The 15861-nt window shown below is 43.4% G+C and overlaps 1 protein-coding gene across 8 annotated transcripts in view; it reads right to left on the bottom strand.

Moving 5' to 3' along the window:
* The window catches only part of PGGT1B (protein geranylgeranyltransferase type I subunit beta), a 193505-nt gene that overhangs the window by 160124 nt on the left and 17520 nt on the right, over positions 1 to 15861 (bottom strand). The window lies entirely within an intron of this gene.

Below are 15861 nucleotides of genomic sequence, written 5' to 3'. Positions count from 1 at the left end.
GCCTTCAGACCTGATCAGGCATGCACATGAGCTCTGTAGCAACCACCAATGGTGGCTCTTAAACATGTAGGAGCTAGTTTCTAAAACATCAATAATCATGCAAGCCTCTTCTTTCTAGCTACAGAAAATGAGCCCTGGAGTATGGTAAAGGGCAGTATGCAGGGTATGAAATAGCTGGGCTCTGCTTACTGCAGCATACACCTTATACACAGCACTTCCTCATCTTTCCCATCCCAAGCCTCATTCTTGAGTGTTTTCAGCTTCTGTTTTATCCCCAAGACTGAGCTGGGGAGAGAATGTCCCAAGCGCTGGATGTGATTCACTGAGTGGAGGAGCTCTGGCAGTCACATGTGGCAGTTATGGTAAATAACTAAGCCAGCTGCCCACATCACACCGACTTTTCTCTTCTAATGTACTCCTATATAGCGGGAGCTGGTCTATTTGATAGGTTCATAAAAGCATAAGAAGTTGCCATGCTGGGTCAGACAGAGGATTCATCAAGCCCAATATTCTGTTTCCAGCAGTGGCCAATTTAGGTTACAAGTACCTGGAAATATACCAACCAGTAAACCGATCCCATGCTCCTATCGCACAGTGATTAGTGGTGGCTATTTCTTAAGTCTATTTGGTTAACAACAATTTACAGACTTCTCCCTCCAGAAATTTGTCCAAACCTCTCTTAAACCCAGATATACTAACTGCCTTAATCACATCCTCCGGTAATGAATTTCAGAGCTTAATTGTGCATGGAGTGAAAAAGAAAAACATTTTTTTCTGATTTGTTTTAAATGTCTACTTACTAACATCACAGAGAGCCACCTAGTCTTTGTATTTTTTGAAATAGTAAATAATTGATTTACATTTATCTATTCTATTCCACTCATGACTTTATTATAGACCTCTATCATATCCCCCAAAATGTCTCTTCTCCAAGCTGAACAGAACCAACCTTTTCAGCCTCTCTTCACAGGAGAGCCGTTACATCCCCCTTCTCTGTACCTTTTCCAAAGCAACTATATCTTTTTTTGAAATGCAATGACTAGAACTGCACATAGTACTCTTAAGTGTAGCCTCACCATGGATTGATGCAGGGGCATTATGACATTTGCTGTTTTATTCTCCATACCTTTCCTAATAATACTTAACATAGTTTGCTTTTTGGACCGCCACTACATACTGAACTGAGGATTTCAAAGTATTGTCCACTATAATGCCCAGGTCTTTGCTTGGGTGGTAATTCCTAATAGGTTACTTTTCCCCATGTGCATCACTTTGTACTTGTCCACATTAAAATTTCATCTGCCATTGAATGCCCAATATTCCAGTCTTGCAAAATCCTCCTGTAGTTTTTCACAATTTGCTTGTGATTTAACTCTGAATAATTGTATTGTCTGCAAATTTGATCAACTCATTATTTCCCTTGCTAGATCATTTATAAATATATTAAAAAGCAGTGGTCCTAGTACAGATGCCTGAGGCACTCTACTGTATACCTTTCTTCACTGAGAAAACTGACCATTTAATCCTACTCTGTTTCCTATCTTTTAATCAGTTTGCAATCCACAATAGGACATCGCCTCCTGTCCCATGACTTTTTAATTTTCTCAGGAGTCTCATGAGGCACTTTGTCATCATATGCCTTCTGAAAATCCAAATATACTACATCCCCCGGCTATTATCCATGTTTTTTAACCCCTTCAAAAAATGTAGCAGATTGGCGAGGCAAGATTTCCCTTGTGTAAATCCATAATGGTTGTACCCCATTAAACTATGTCTTTCTATATATTCTGTGATTTTTTATTTTTTTTTAAATAAATTTCCACAATTTTTCCCAGTACTGAAGTCAGATTCACCAGTTTATATTGTTTCCTGGATCACTCCTGGAGCCCTCTTTAAAGATCAGATTACACTGTCCACCCTACAGTCTTCAGGCATGGCGGACAATCCCAACATAAGGTTACAAATTATCAGTAACAGATCTGCAATTTCATTTGTGAGTTCTTTCGCAACTCTAGGGTATTTATACTATCAGGTCCGGGCAATTTGCTACCCTACCTTATTACATTTTCCAGTTTTCCAATGATTTATTTTATTTATTTATTTAAAATCTTTTCTATACCATTGTTCAGTAATATACCATCACAACGGTTTACATGGAGGCACATATAGTAAATTGTACATGTATCTGTTCCTATTATTGGTAATGGAGGTGCCTTTTAAGCTCGGTAACAGTTTCATAATAATGGCTAACTGTATCAGTTCTTCTGAATCAACACCATTGAAAATAATTTCTGGCACAGGTTATCTCCCCAACATCCTCTTCAGTAAACACCAAGCAAAGAATTAATTCAGTCTTTCCGCGATGGCCTGATCTTACCTAATTGCCTTACCTAGCCCCTAGATCATCTATCGGTTCAACTGACTCCCTTCACAGATATTCAGCTTTGGATATATTTAAAAAATATTTTATTATGAGTTATTGCCTTTAAGGCTAGCTACTTTTAAAATTCTCTTTTAGCCCGACTTATCAATGTTTTACATCTAATTTGCCAATGCTTATGCCAGTATACCTATCCTAGGCATACAAATTCTCTCTCATGCATATTCATCGTGCATATCCTGAAAACCTTACTGGCAGAGATCCCCCAGAACAGATTTGGGAACCTATGGCTTTATGCTATTTCCTGTTTTCCTCAGATGGATCCTTTTTTCAGTTTTTGAAAGTTCTTTTAGCTAAAATAGCCTCTTTCACCTCACATTTTAACTATGCTGGCAGGCGTTTAGCCTTCCTTCACTTTTTATTTTATTTTATTTTTTTAATACATGGAATGCATCACTAGGCTTCTAAGATGGTATTTTTAAACAAAGACCACACTTAAAGTAAACTCTTAACCTTTGTTACTGCACCTTTCAGTTTCCTCCCCCCCCCCCCCCCCCATTTTATCAAATTCTCCCTTTTGAAAATGTAATGCTAGAGTTGTAGTGTCCTCCCAGCCAGTAGGTCAAATTTTATCACACTCTGATCCTGTTGTGGAATGGCCCCACCACCGTTTAGTTCTTGCAACAAATCTTACATTCTACTCTTTCCTCGTTCTCCTATAGTTTTAAAATTTAGAAGAGAGAGTCCAGTAAGACTTTCAGTGCTTCCTTAGCTCTCCTTTTGGCCATATGCGACCTCTCTCCTTGTAATCACCTCCTGCTCCAGGGAGGCTGGTGTGCCACACATTTTGTTAATGCCTTGGGTGTGAAAAGATTGGGAAACAATAGCTTTCCACTATACTCTCCTCTGCTTTAGATTTTCTTGCCCCTCCCCTTATCCATCTTATAAGAAGGATCAAACCCCAACTCTGGCTTACCTCCAGAATTCACTTCCTATATTCCTGTGCCCACTCTGCAGAATGTCTCTGGCTAAAATTCTGTGCCTATGCAGACATCATATTACAAATTCATGCTAGCCTCCTTCCAGTTGCCAGTGCCCTTGCCAAGTAAGAATACTATGTTCCACCGACAATCTCTCTTGTATCTGTCACACACTGTTCCCTCCTCAAAGTGCCTTCGCCTTCACACTCTGCCCAAACTATGGCCGACTATTTCCATGACAAGGTTCACAAGATTAGTTTCAAATTCTCAACCTGGTCACCTCTATCTTCCTCTCCCCCTAGACTCTGCTATGGGATAGGAGGCAATGCCCTTTTGTGGATTGCAAGCTGGCGAATAAAATGGAAACTGTATAATGCCTCTGTATCGCTCTATGGTGAGACTGTACCTTGAATATTATGTGCAATTCTGGTCACCGCATCTCAAAAAGGATATAGCTGTACTGGAGAACGTACAGAGAAGGGCGACTAAATTGATACGGTGCATGGAATGACTGTCCTATGAGGAAAGGCTAAAGAAGTTAGGGCTGTTCAGCTTGGAGAAGAGATGACTGGGGGGGGGGGGGGGGGGGATTTGATATAAGTCTACAAAATCATGAAAGGACTTGAACAAGTTAATGTAAATCAGTCTCCATGAAGTTAGCAAGAAGCTCATTTAAAACAAAATGAAAATTCTTTTTCACTCAGTGCATAGTTAAGCTCTGGAATTCATTGCCAGAGGATGTGGTTATAGCAGTTAGTATAACTGAGTTTAAAAAAGGTTTGGATAAGTTCCTAGAGAAAAATTCATAAACTGTTATTACAGTAATTAATAAGCAATAGTAGCTTGTGATTTATCTAATGTTTGGGTACTTGCGGCTTGGATTGGCCACTGTTGGAAACAGGATGCTGGGCTTGATGGACCCTTGGTCTGACCCAGTATGGCATATCTTAGGTTCTTATGCTACATTCTCCTCCTTTTCTGAAATCAATTGAGAAAACTCGCCATCTTCTCTCCTCTTTCAAACTCACTATTTGTTCCCCTGACCTTATTGCCATCCAGCTCTCAAAAACTCTTCCATCTGTCACAACCTAAACCTATCATTTGATTACAAATGTTCCCTTCATGTCTTCAAACACGCTGTGATAAGAGTACTCTTCAAAAGAAAAAAAAAAAACCACACTGTATCCTACCTGCCCTGCTGTCATCCCATCTCCCTCCTCCCCTTTTGCAAACTACTTGAGCATGATGTTCACTTTTGCTATCTTGGCTTTTTCAGCTCAAGCCATTCTCGATCCACCCCAGCCTGATTTTTGTCCTTTACATTCCACAGAAAGCACCCTTGCCAAAGTCTCCAATGATCTATAAATGGCTAATAGCTAGGATCATTTTCAGTTTAAACCAATTTTCACCCATAAATTTCTGGATTTTTCTCAAAGGTAACATTCGGTTTAAACAGATATTCACCCTAATTTTAGGCTGATTAAAAAGCTGTTCTAGAGCTGCAGATGCAGCATTTCAAGACCTCCAGCCACTGCTGGAAGCCAATGTGGGCCAAAGGACATACCATGTTTCAAGTCCCACCCTCCACCAGCACTCCCCCTCTTCCAGTGCCACCAATGCCATGTTTCAAGTCCTATTTTACACGTGACAAATCAAACACTGGCACTGGGGCCAGTGCCAGTGTTCCATATCCCTACTGCATACTCCGCTACAATACGCTACGATAAGTGACACGCTATAATAAGAGTTTTTCGCTGCCTTATATTTCAGGAAACTGACACAAGCTGTCATCACTTTAACGTAAACCTTAACAGAGAGACCGATGATTTAAACTTTGTTTACGGTGTATTCAGAAAAATTATCACCGCACAACCTTGAAAGTGGCGTTCGGGGTGTTCACACGTTGAACCCGCCACAATATATGAGGTCTCACTGTTTATATAAAATACAGGCTACAGCAATACGTTGATGGTATTTAGAAAGTTGATGTTTCAAGTCCTGACACCTCACCTCCCAAGCAGCTAAAATGTCTGCTGTCTGGTGCCGTGAATGCATTTCTAGCAGGCCCTGTCCACCTCAAGCACTTTCCGGCAGGCTCCCTGGCCCTGCACGAAAACAGAAGTGCAGTGCTGAAGAGCGAGGGAGCCTCAGTAAGCAATGCTGCCGAGGGAGAGAGGAGAAGCCTGGAGCCACCACTGGTAAAGATGAATGCTGGTGCAGTGTGTGTAGGGGGAAAGATGGGGGAAAGGAGGGAGATTCACAGTCATCTCTTCTCCAAGCTGAACAGCCCTAACTTCTTTAGCCTTTCCTCATAGGACAGTCATTCCATGCACCGTATCATTTTAGTCGCCCTTCTCTGTACGTTCTCCAGTACAGCTGTACCTAATACCAATGCATTGCTACATGTCTTAAATGCTGTACCTAATACCACTGCATTGCCACATGTCTTAACTGTTGTTCTTAATACCTCTGCATTGCCTCGCTTTCCCTGCCCAGTACCAACCCACGAGGTTAGTACGATCCCCACCCACCCCTTCCACCCCCACACTCCACCATTCCTTTCCTCCACCCCATCTCCCGTAGTGTCCTCACAACACATCACAAACTCCCACTCACCAGGTACAACCCCTGGATCTACATAACCACACACCTGCCCCCCCTTTTCCCCTGCAAGCCTTAACCTGTGGCCCCCGCCCACGTCCATCCAGTCATCCCCCACTCTCCTCAATTTCTTTTTCCTCCTCTTATTACCAGAAACCACCCACACCGAAATGTGCTACCTTACCATCCCTACCCTACCACGCACATACCGACCCACTCTCAAAACTACCTGCACCCATCCCCCTACCTCTCGCAAATTACTTGTACCCATCTTGATCACACCCCTCTCCCAAATCCTGGGCCTAACATCTCTAGCCATATCTCTATTCAATGCACAATCCATCCTTAAAAACGCCCATCCTCCACGATATCCTCACAGATGACAACCCTGACATGTGTGCCATTACTGAATCATGGCTAAAAGACACTGATCATGTTTTCGTTAATCAACTACCCTTACAGACCTACGACATCTTCAATATCCCACGAAAAAAGAAAAAAGTTGGAGGGTTACTTTTAGCCGCTAAAAAACACCTCAACCTCAAACTCCATCCCTCACACCCACCCCCTAGATTAGAAACTGGGCTCTTCAAATCCAAGACCCTGCAGATTTGCCTCATCTATGCTCCCCCAGGTCTAATCGAACACGACCCATCCCCCATTATAGAATACATAACAGACAACATCAAACCTGACACTCCTGCAGTCATCCTCGGAGACTTCAACCTCCATGTAGACGTCACCCCCATCACACCATCTTGCGAAACCCTGCTGATCAGTCTCCAGGCCCTAGGCTTCCGACAACTCATCAACTCACCCACACACAATGCTGGTCACACCCTCGACCTCCTCTTCATCAACACCCACATCACCTCGCCCACCACCCCACCTGCCACCCCCATTCCATGGTCCGATCATTTCATTTCTACCACTTCCACATGTAAAAATGTTATTACTAATGTAAATACCTATACCTAATGTTATTCTCTTTCTTTTCTTCTCTCCTCCCAGTTCTATTACCTTGTTATTTGTAACTGCTTCCTTCTACACAAATAGGTTATTGAATTGTTTACTGTACACCCCTGTTATATGTAAACCGGCATGATGTGTTTGCAACATGAATGCCGGTATATAAAAATTTTAAATAAATAAATAAAAATAAATAAATGATCAACGCCCATCTTACTATCAACACCACCCTCTCCAGAAGCCACCCCTCACAGGATAAGTCCAATTCCTCCAGCAAGACCATCACTTTCCGTAAATTCTGCTCTTCGGAGGACCTCACCCTCGCCTTTGACAAAACAGATAAAAACCTGGACCTCACCAGCCCAGACACAGCTCTGCTATCCTGGAACAACATCAACACAAGGATAGCCGACGAATTCTGCCCCTTGATACACAAGAAAATACCCCTATCCACCACCAACAAAAAACCATGGTACACTAATGAACTCAGACTGATCAAACAAGACCTCAGAGCAAAAGAGCGCGCCTGGCGCAAAAAACCCTCACCCACACTCAAGTCAACATACAAACACACGCTACATATTTACCGACAGGCCACCACACAAGCAAAAAAGGATTTCTACGCAACTAAAATCCACAACTATCAATTCAACTCCAATGTACTCTTCTCTTATGTTACAGAGCTCACTAAGCCCCCCACAATCCCCAACTCCCAAGAAGAAAACTCTAATGAAAAATGTGCTGAATTGGCTAAACATTTCCAAAACAAAATTCATAATATTCTCCTTCAATTCACCTCCAAACCCTCCGCCACCCCTCCCCTACCTTCCAAACCCAATGGAATCACCTTTCACACCTTTGACAACACCTCCACACTGGAAATAGAAAATATACTAAAAAAGATGAAACCCGCCTCCCACACTGCTGACATCATCCCCTCTAAAACCCTCCTCTCCATCCCCACCGCCATAACCAAGCTCCTCGTAGACCTAATCAACTGCTCACTTACTTCTGGAAAAGTCCCAGACCCTCTTAAACTTGCTATCGTCAAACCCCTCCTTAAAAAACCTACCTTAGATGCTAATGACCCCTCCAACTATCGGCCCATATCCAACTTGCCTTTTGTATCCAAAATCCTCGAAAAAGTAGTCAACACCCAACTCTCCGATTATCTGGAAGACCATAGCATCCTGCATCCCTCCCAATTTGGCTTCCGGAAAGGTCGTAATACTGAAAACCTCCTGCTAGCTATCACTAATACAGTTCACATAGGCCTGGACCAAGGAAACTCCTATCTACTCGCCCTCCTAGATATCTCTGCGGCCTTCGATACTGTCAACCACCAAATCCTCCTATCCCGGTTGTCAGAGATAGGCATATCAGGCACAGTACTCTCTTGGTTCACATCATTCCTCACCCACAGAGAATACCTAGTTAAAATTAACCACTCAATCCCCACCCATCCCCCTCATGCAAGGTGTCCCACAAGGCTCCTCTCTATCCTCCACCCTTTTCAATATCTATCTCCTCCCCCTCTGCCACCTACTCTCGGACCTCGGGCTCAATTTCTTCCTGTATGCGGATGATGTGCAGATCCTCATCCCCATTCAAAAAACCATCAAAGACACTCTGCAATTCTGGGACTCCTGCTTAGCCTCCATCAACGTCCTCTTAACCAACCTCCAGCTCGCACTCAACACAACCAAAACAGAAATTCTCCTCATATCTAACAATCCTGAACTCACATCTCAAACCTCATCCAATGCCCCCACCCCCTCCCACTCCCCCCGTCACACTCCCTCCCCCTGGTACCATCCGTAAGAGATCTAGGTGTTACATTAGACCAACATCTCAACTTTAAACCCCACATCAAATCACTTCTAAAAGGGGGATTCTTTAAACTACAAATTCTCAAAAAAATAAAACCCTTCCTCCACGCCAAAGATTTCCGTCTAGTTTTGCAGTCCACCATTCTATCAAAACTAGACTACTGCAACTCCATCCTCATAGGCCTCCCACACTCTACCATCAAACCCTTACAAATCCTGCAAAACTCCATGGCAAGAATAATCACCGACACCCGAAAAAGAGAACATATCACCCCAGTCCTAAAGGATTTGCATTGGCTCCCCATCCCCTTCCGCATAAAATACAAAACCCTCACCGTTCTTCACAATGTACTCTATAGCAACAACCCCGCCTGGCTCAAGGAAATGCCACGCTTCCGTGCATCCAATCGCCCATCCAGAGCCACCTTAGCTGGCACCCTCCACACCCCACCGCTCAAAACTGCGCATCTCTCCTCCACCAGAGATAGAGCATTTACCATAGCAGGACCCACCCTATGGAACTCACTCCCCACCTCACTCCGCCTCAAACCCTCCCTACTCAACTTCAAAAAAGGCATCAAAACATGGCTCTTCTTGCAGGCCTACCCCGACTCTAACCAAACCTAACCCCCCTGCCCCTGCCACATCGCCACTCTACGTCCTGCCACACCTTCCTACAAGAAAAGGTTAATTATGCAATCTATGAAAATGTAAGGATTTTGTTAATGCTGTTATTCCACTAAGAATATTGTTAAGACTGTTATTTCAGTTCCTATCCTCTTTTCTCCTTTCTCTCCTACTCCTGTTTTTCACGCCCCTCAGGCTCTAGCTTTCTCCCTACCCCCCCTCTCTCCCTTTTCCTCCTCTGCTCCCCTTCCCCTTTCCCGGTTATTTGTAACTTCTATTTCCTTTTCTCCATGAGTTTATTGTGAACCGGTATGATGTGTCCCACGAATATCGGTATATTAAAAGTTCATAAATAAATAAATGGGGATGCTGCTGAGTGAGTGAGTGGGAGGGAGAATCTGATAATTTTTTTTATTATCCTGGCTTCTGTCCACCAAAATAAGCTTCGATATTTACCCAGAAAAAAATTAGTCTCTTTTTCAATTGATTTTCTCCCATTTTTGTTCTTATCATAATAAACCCGGATAAATTCCTGGGAAAAAAGAAGAACAACCACCACCAAAAATGAAGATCCTTACTAATAGCCAAGGCATTTACTTATCCTCTTTGGCCTAACTGCTGTTTTTGAAATCGTTGATTATCTACTCCTTGATACTCTATTCTCACTTGGATTTTGGGACTCCCTCCTGTCGTGTTCTTATCTCTCCTATTGCACTTTCAGTGTGTTCTCTAGCACAGTGGTCCCCAACCTTTTTTTGCACCAGGGACCGGCTTCAAGCAAGACCATTTTTCCATGGCCCAGCAGGGCAGGGTGAGGGTGGGGCAGGAGCTATGGATGGGGTTGGATTTTAGTGCATACTTATTTAATTATGACATTTATAAATCCTGCACCTCCACTTCTCTAACTCTGTGCATCCACTGAAATTCCCCCAAACAATGGAGCTTGGATGTTTCCCTTACAACTCATCATACTAAAAGATATTTTCAAATTCTGGTGTCACCTCACAGTAACAGCAGCACAAACACCTTCCACTGCCAGACACGTTGTGAACTAACACAAAACCCCACAAAAAAAAAAAAAAAGACACTCAAAAATCTATACTGCAATCCCATCGTAACATAACAGTAATAACACCAAGGACTCAAACAACAATAACCCTACCTGTGAAAAAGCAAGGGTAAATATTACACTGGGCCCTAGAATACCAATACACCACCTACTGAGAAACAAAACAAACCCGATTGCTATAGATCCCTATACAGACATTACATGCTTGCAGAATCTCTCATCATGGTCACACACACAGAGCAGAGACCGACCCTCATCAAATACAGAATACAAAATAAAGGAGCACAGATTAGACAAAAACTGAAATGGAAACCCCAAGAAGCCAGACTGTGTATTAACAATGGAAAAACAGAACCACCATTCCTCATAAAACAAATAAAATCAAGAAACATAAAGCATCAGTTATAATAGTAAAACCATACTAATAAAAGAATACTTTAAAACTACTGATAAATAGAATTTTATTATTTAAAATCATATACATTTTTAACAATTTCCCAAACATCAATAAAATATTTCAAAACAGCACATATATCAAATAACACCCAATAATTAAAACTAATAAGGATTTTAAAAAGCCCCTGCTGTCCATACATGGGAGCTCTTGATTTCCAGTCACCCTGATATTGTCGAGGATTAGGAGGTTATCCTCTCTCTCTCTCACACATACTCACATGTCCATTCTCTCTCACACATACACTGTCACATACATACACATTCATGCTCTTATACCCAACCATAACCTCTCGCTCTCAGACACTGACACACTCTCAGGCTGTAAGATACTCTCTCCCCCTCCACACACACCCCTCCCACACACACACACACACACACTCTCTTACTCCCCTGGATTTTCTCATATACACTCATGCTCTCACTCTCACTGGCTCCCTCACAACCTCATTCCTCTGCTGCCACTGTCACTGCTGCCGCGTGGCTATTGGGGAGGTGCTGATTGCTGATACTGGCACTGAAGCCCATTCTGCTGCCTCCTCTGTGCAGGCCCCATGGGCTTCCAAGTTCCTCCATGCTGATCTCGTACATTGTGAGATCCGCATAGAGAAAGTGCTACTCTTGCACATTTCCAAAGATTACATGTGCCAATCAGTAAAAAGTATTTTTTTTTTTACATCTGCTGTTTTATCTTAAGTTTTCTAATCGTTTGATCACAGGCTTTTTTCCCCCACCTTCCCTTTCTTATTTTTTTGCCAATTCCTTTTATATTGCCTTTTTTTCTATTTCTTTTCTCTCCATCTGTCTTCTTCCCTCAAACACACAATCAGGTTCTCATTCTCACATGCTTTCTCTCTCACACACACACACAGGCTCTCACTGTCACATGCTGTCTCATACAATCATTCATACACACAGGCTCTCAATGGCACATGCTGTCCGAGTCTCACACACACACACAGGCTCTCTCTCACTCCCACATGCTGTCTTGCTCAAGCACAGGCTCTCACTGTCACATGCTGTCTCTCTCACACACACAGAGGCTCTCACATGCTGACTCTGCAAACATTCAGGTCTTCACTCCCACACACAGTCTATCAACTCATCTCATACACGCACACTTACACACTCTACAAACCCTCAGCCTCTCTCTCACCTCTGGGCCTCCTTTTCACGGGCCGCTGCAGGATGGGCTCTGCAGCGGCCCTGGTCTTCTCGGGATGCGCTGCTCCTCTTCTGCACGCGGCTGATGCTCTTCCTCCTTCCTGCCCGTGTGGCTCTGGCAACATTTTTCTTCCGGGGCCGCGTGGGTAGAAAGGAGGAGGAGCACTGACGCAACTGTTTCTTCGGGCTGTGGTGACGTGAGCTCAACCATGGCCCTGCTGATCTTCTTGCTTTTTGGGTCGTGCCTCCTCCCTTTTGGGGTTGGAGGAGGCGGGTCTCCAGCCTCGCCCCACTTCCCCGCAGCAGCGGATGAACAGTAGCCGGGGAGAGCGGCGCCGCGGACCGGCAAAAAACCCCAACAGCCCGGTCCCAGTCCGCGGACCGGTGGTTGGGGACCCCTGCTCTAGCAGATCAACCTCTATCACCATTCCACTATCAACTGGTGTGCTTCACGGCTCTTGTCCTGGGTCCTCTTCTCTGTGTATACTAATTCCCTTGGAGCTCTGATCTCCTCTCATGGCTTTCAATACCATCTTTATGCCGATTCCCACTTTTACCTCTGCATCAAAAATTTCATCAGGAATCTAGTCCCAGATCTCAGTCTATTTATTTGACATTGCATCCTAGGATGTAGTGCTGCTACCTTATACTCAACATGGCCCAGAGCCACTTCCCCCTTTATTTCTGTGGGCAACACTATTATCCTCCCAGTATGCACAGTTCAAAAATGACTTGAGAAATATAGCTTTGATTTGAGACTTGATTTTTTTTGGTCATTAATAAATGTACCACCAACTTCTCTTTAACCCTTTGCCAACCAGTTCTTTCTCTCCCTTCCCCAAGCTCCTGTCTATCCAACTCTCCTTCTCCCAATCGCTAAAATAAAACAAGGTGCTTCTGTACATAAACTGTTGGTGAGCTGCCCCTCAACCTATATTTTACTTTTGTCTATTTTTCAAACTTTTCTGGCTTTTTCTCTATTTCTCACATTTCTTTTATTTCACTTATGTTGGCTTTTGTTTTCTTGCTTTGTGTCATTTTAAGAGATTTTTTTTGTCCAGTATTTGATTATACATTATAAAACTAGTTTGTTTTTTTTCTTTCATCCCTGTCTTCCTGCAACCTCTCTTCTGTACAGGCAGGGAGCACCTCCATCCTGCACCGACTCTTCCCTGGGCCTGGACCAGTGACAAGCATCCAGAAATTTCCCACCCCTGTCGACTATCATAAAAATGATTTAAAGATTCGAGATCTTGAAAGATCATATATATTAAATCTGTAAATGTTTTCACACTGATCCAATAAAGGTAAGATCTTGCTAAAAATCAATAAGAAAATTTAAAAAAGGAACAATTTTACTTTCTGTTCTTGGAATAAGCCTCCAAAAACTTGCTATAAGAAACAGAAGTGGGACTCTAATTTGGATTACAATTATAAGCACTTCTCTCTCTTTAATAGCAGAGATTAAAAAATTGGAAAACCAGGGCACCAGTCACATTTTTAAGCACAAGAAACCAGTTTTTCCTTTATCTTATTTTCTTTGCCTTTTTTGGTGGGGTGTAAAGGCTTGTTTTTCTTTTTTTGTTTGATTTGTTTTGCGGTTTGTTGGCTTTTCCTTCTTACTTTTTTATTCTGTTTATGCCTCCCTGGACTTCCTCTCGTTTCTGTCCCACCTCTATTGCGCTACCTACCTCTGTCTACCCCTCCTCATCAGGATCATCCAATATTTCTCACTCGCCCTCCCTATTACCTTTCCAGCGCTAACCATATCTCCATCTATTTTCACCTTGTCTCCATCTTCTTCATCAGCCCACTTTGCTTTCCTCTTCCCCCTCTATCTCTCTTCAATGACACCTCCATCTCCTCCTTTGGGCCATGGTAGGAACAGAGAGTAGCCTAGAAGCAAAAGGACAATGAGTCCCTGTGGTCTCTACCTGAACCCTTCCTGTTAGAAGGGAAGAGCATGCTAATAAAAAGGAGAGGAAGACATGGGGGTCCAGACGTGAGCACTGTCACGCCGAGCTGTTGGTCTGATGGTGTTCCTACTGCAATCTGAGGGAGAAACAAGTCCTGTATTAGCCCCAGCGTTTCTCCCTGGCCTTGTTTTGCACTGTTGCTGTGTCTCTTGGTGGCCCCAGCAGCATGGGCTCCATGGGTCTGTTGAAGAGACTCCAACATTACAGACTCCACCAGGCTATAGCACATCCTCTCCCAGGAGACAAGTTTTAGTCACCCGGGTAGCCAGCCATCTACGAATTTTCCAACCATGTATCAGGCTAATGAATGTTTAAAGACGAAGCTTTCAGAACCAAGACACTCCCCCACCTTCTTGTAATTTAACATCCTATCAATCTGGTTAGCCTAATAACAGTAAGTTCTCTATCCAAGCAGTTTGCTGTTTTGGGGGGGGGGGGGGGTGTTGTTTTTTTTTAAACTAGTTTCATACTCTGTGGCTTAGCATGGTGCTCTTTGAGGTGAATTTTCAAAATATGCGCATGTAAAAAAAACAACATGTGCGTGCATAAAATGGCATATGTGTTGAAAACTGCAACATACACGCATATATTGGAAACAGTGAGTAAATGTGCGTGTGTAAAAAAAAAAAGGGGATGGACTAGGGGTGTTCTGAGGAGAGGTCAACATTTATGCACACAAGTTGCTATTTTACAACCTGCCATAGTGGCACGCATAACTCTTTTACTTGTATAGATTTACTCCTGTTCAATATGGGCTAGATTTTAAAAGCCCTGCGCGCCAGCGCGCCTATTTTGCATAGGCAGCTGGCGCGTGCAAAGCCCCGGGACACGCATAAGTCCCAGGGCGGCGGTTTCGAGTCCCCTGGCACTGCGGCCTGTGCCGGGGGATGCGAGGCGGCAGGCGTAACTTGCCCAAAGGTAGGGGGGGGGACGCGGAAGGAAAAGTTCCCTCCGAGGCCGCTCCGATTTCGGAGCGGCCTCGGAGGCAACGGAGGCAGGCTGCGCGGCTCAGCACGCGCAGGCTGCCGATTTTGCGCAGCCTTGCGCGCGCCGACCCCAGATTTTATAAAGATACGCGCGTATCTTATAAAATCCGGCGTACTTTTGTTCGTGCCGGGTGCGCGTACTTTTTAAAGATCTACCTCTATGTGGTGTTAAGTGATCGTAAACATCTCAAAAAAGTGAAAAAATGACTGGGGATAGTGGGGGGGGGGGGGGGAATGCTCCTTCCAAGGAGGGACTAGGTGTATGCAAATCTTTTGTCATGTGAGTAACAATTTTTTAGTGCAACAATAGCACTGTATTTCTGTAAATAGCACAAAGATTAATTTTATGCGAGCGACATGTAAAACCTGTGAATGATGCTCCAGAATCTATGAGCAATCGTTCACAGACTCAGTTTAGAAGGTATTATAGCATGTGTGTGTAGGGGGGGAGGGGGTCTGAGTGAAATGGGGGGACTTTAGACTGAAGAGCCAAAAGGGTCTTCACAAGCTACAAATGGACTGGACAAGAGTAGAATAATTGGTAAAAACAATTTAATTGCCGTTCACATTATAGAATTCCAGTACACATGTAAAAGATGACTGGGGGGTTAAGCGTATCTAAACAAATAAAATCTGGAGTACAACTATATCATTTTCACACACTTATCCAGCTAAATTCTGACTTATCTGGCTATGCATCTTTGCCGCTATTGAGACGGGCAAATTTGAACTTATCTGGATAAATAGCACTTTTTTTTATTTTAACTTATCTGGCCATACATACCTGGAGAAGTCTGAAAAAGTGCTAATCAGCACTTTTCAGACTT

This window comes from Rhinatrema bivittatum, chromosome 1 (genome assembly GCF_901001135.1).
Source record: "Rhinatrema bivittatum chromosome 1, aRhiBiv1.1, whole genome shotgun sequence".
Taxonomy (NCBI): Eukaryota; Metazoa; Chordata; class Amphibia; order Gymnophiona; family Rhinatrematidae; genus Rhinatrema; species Rhinatrema bivittatum.
This window is presented reverse-complemented; position numbering and strand designations above follow the sequence as displayed.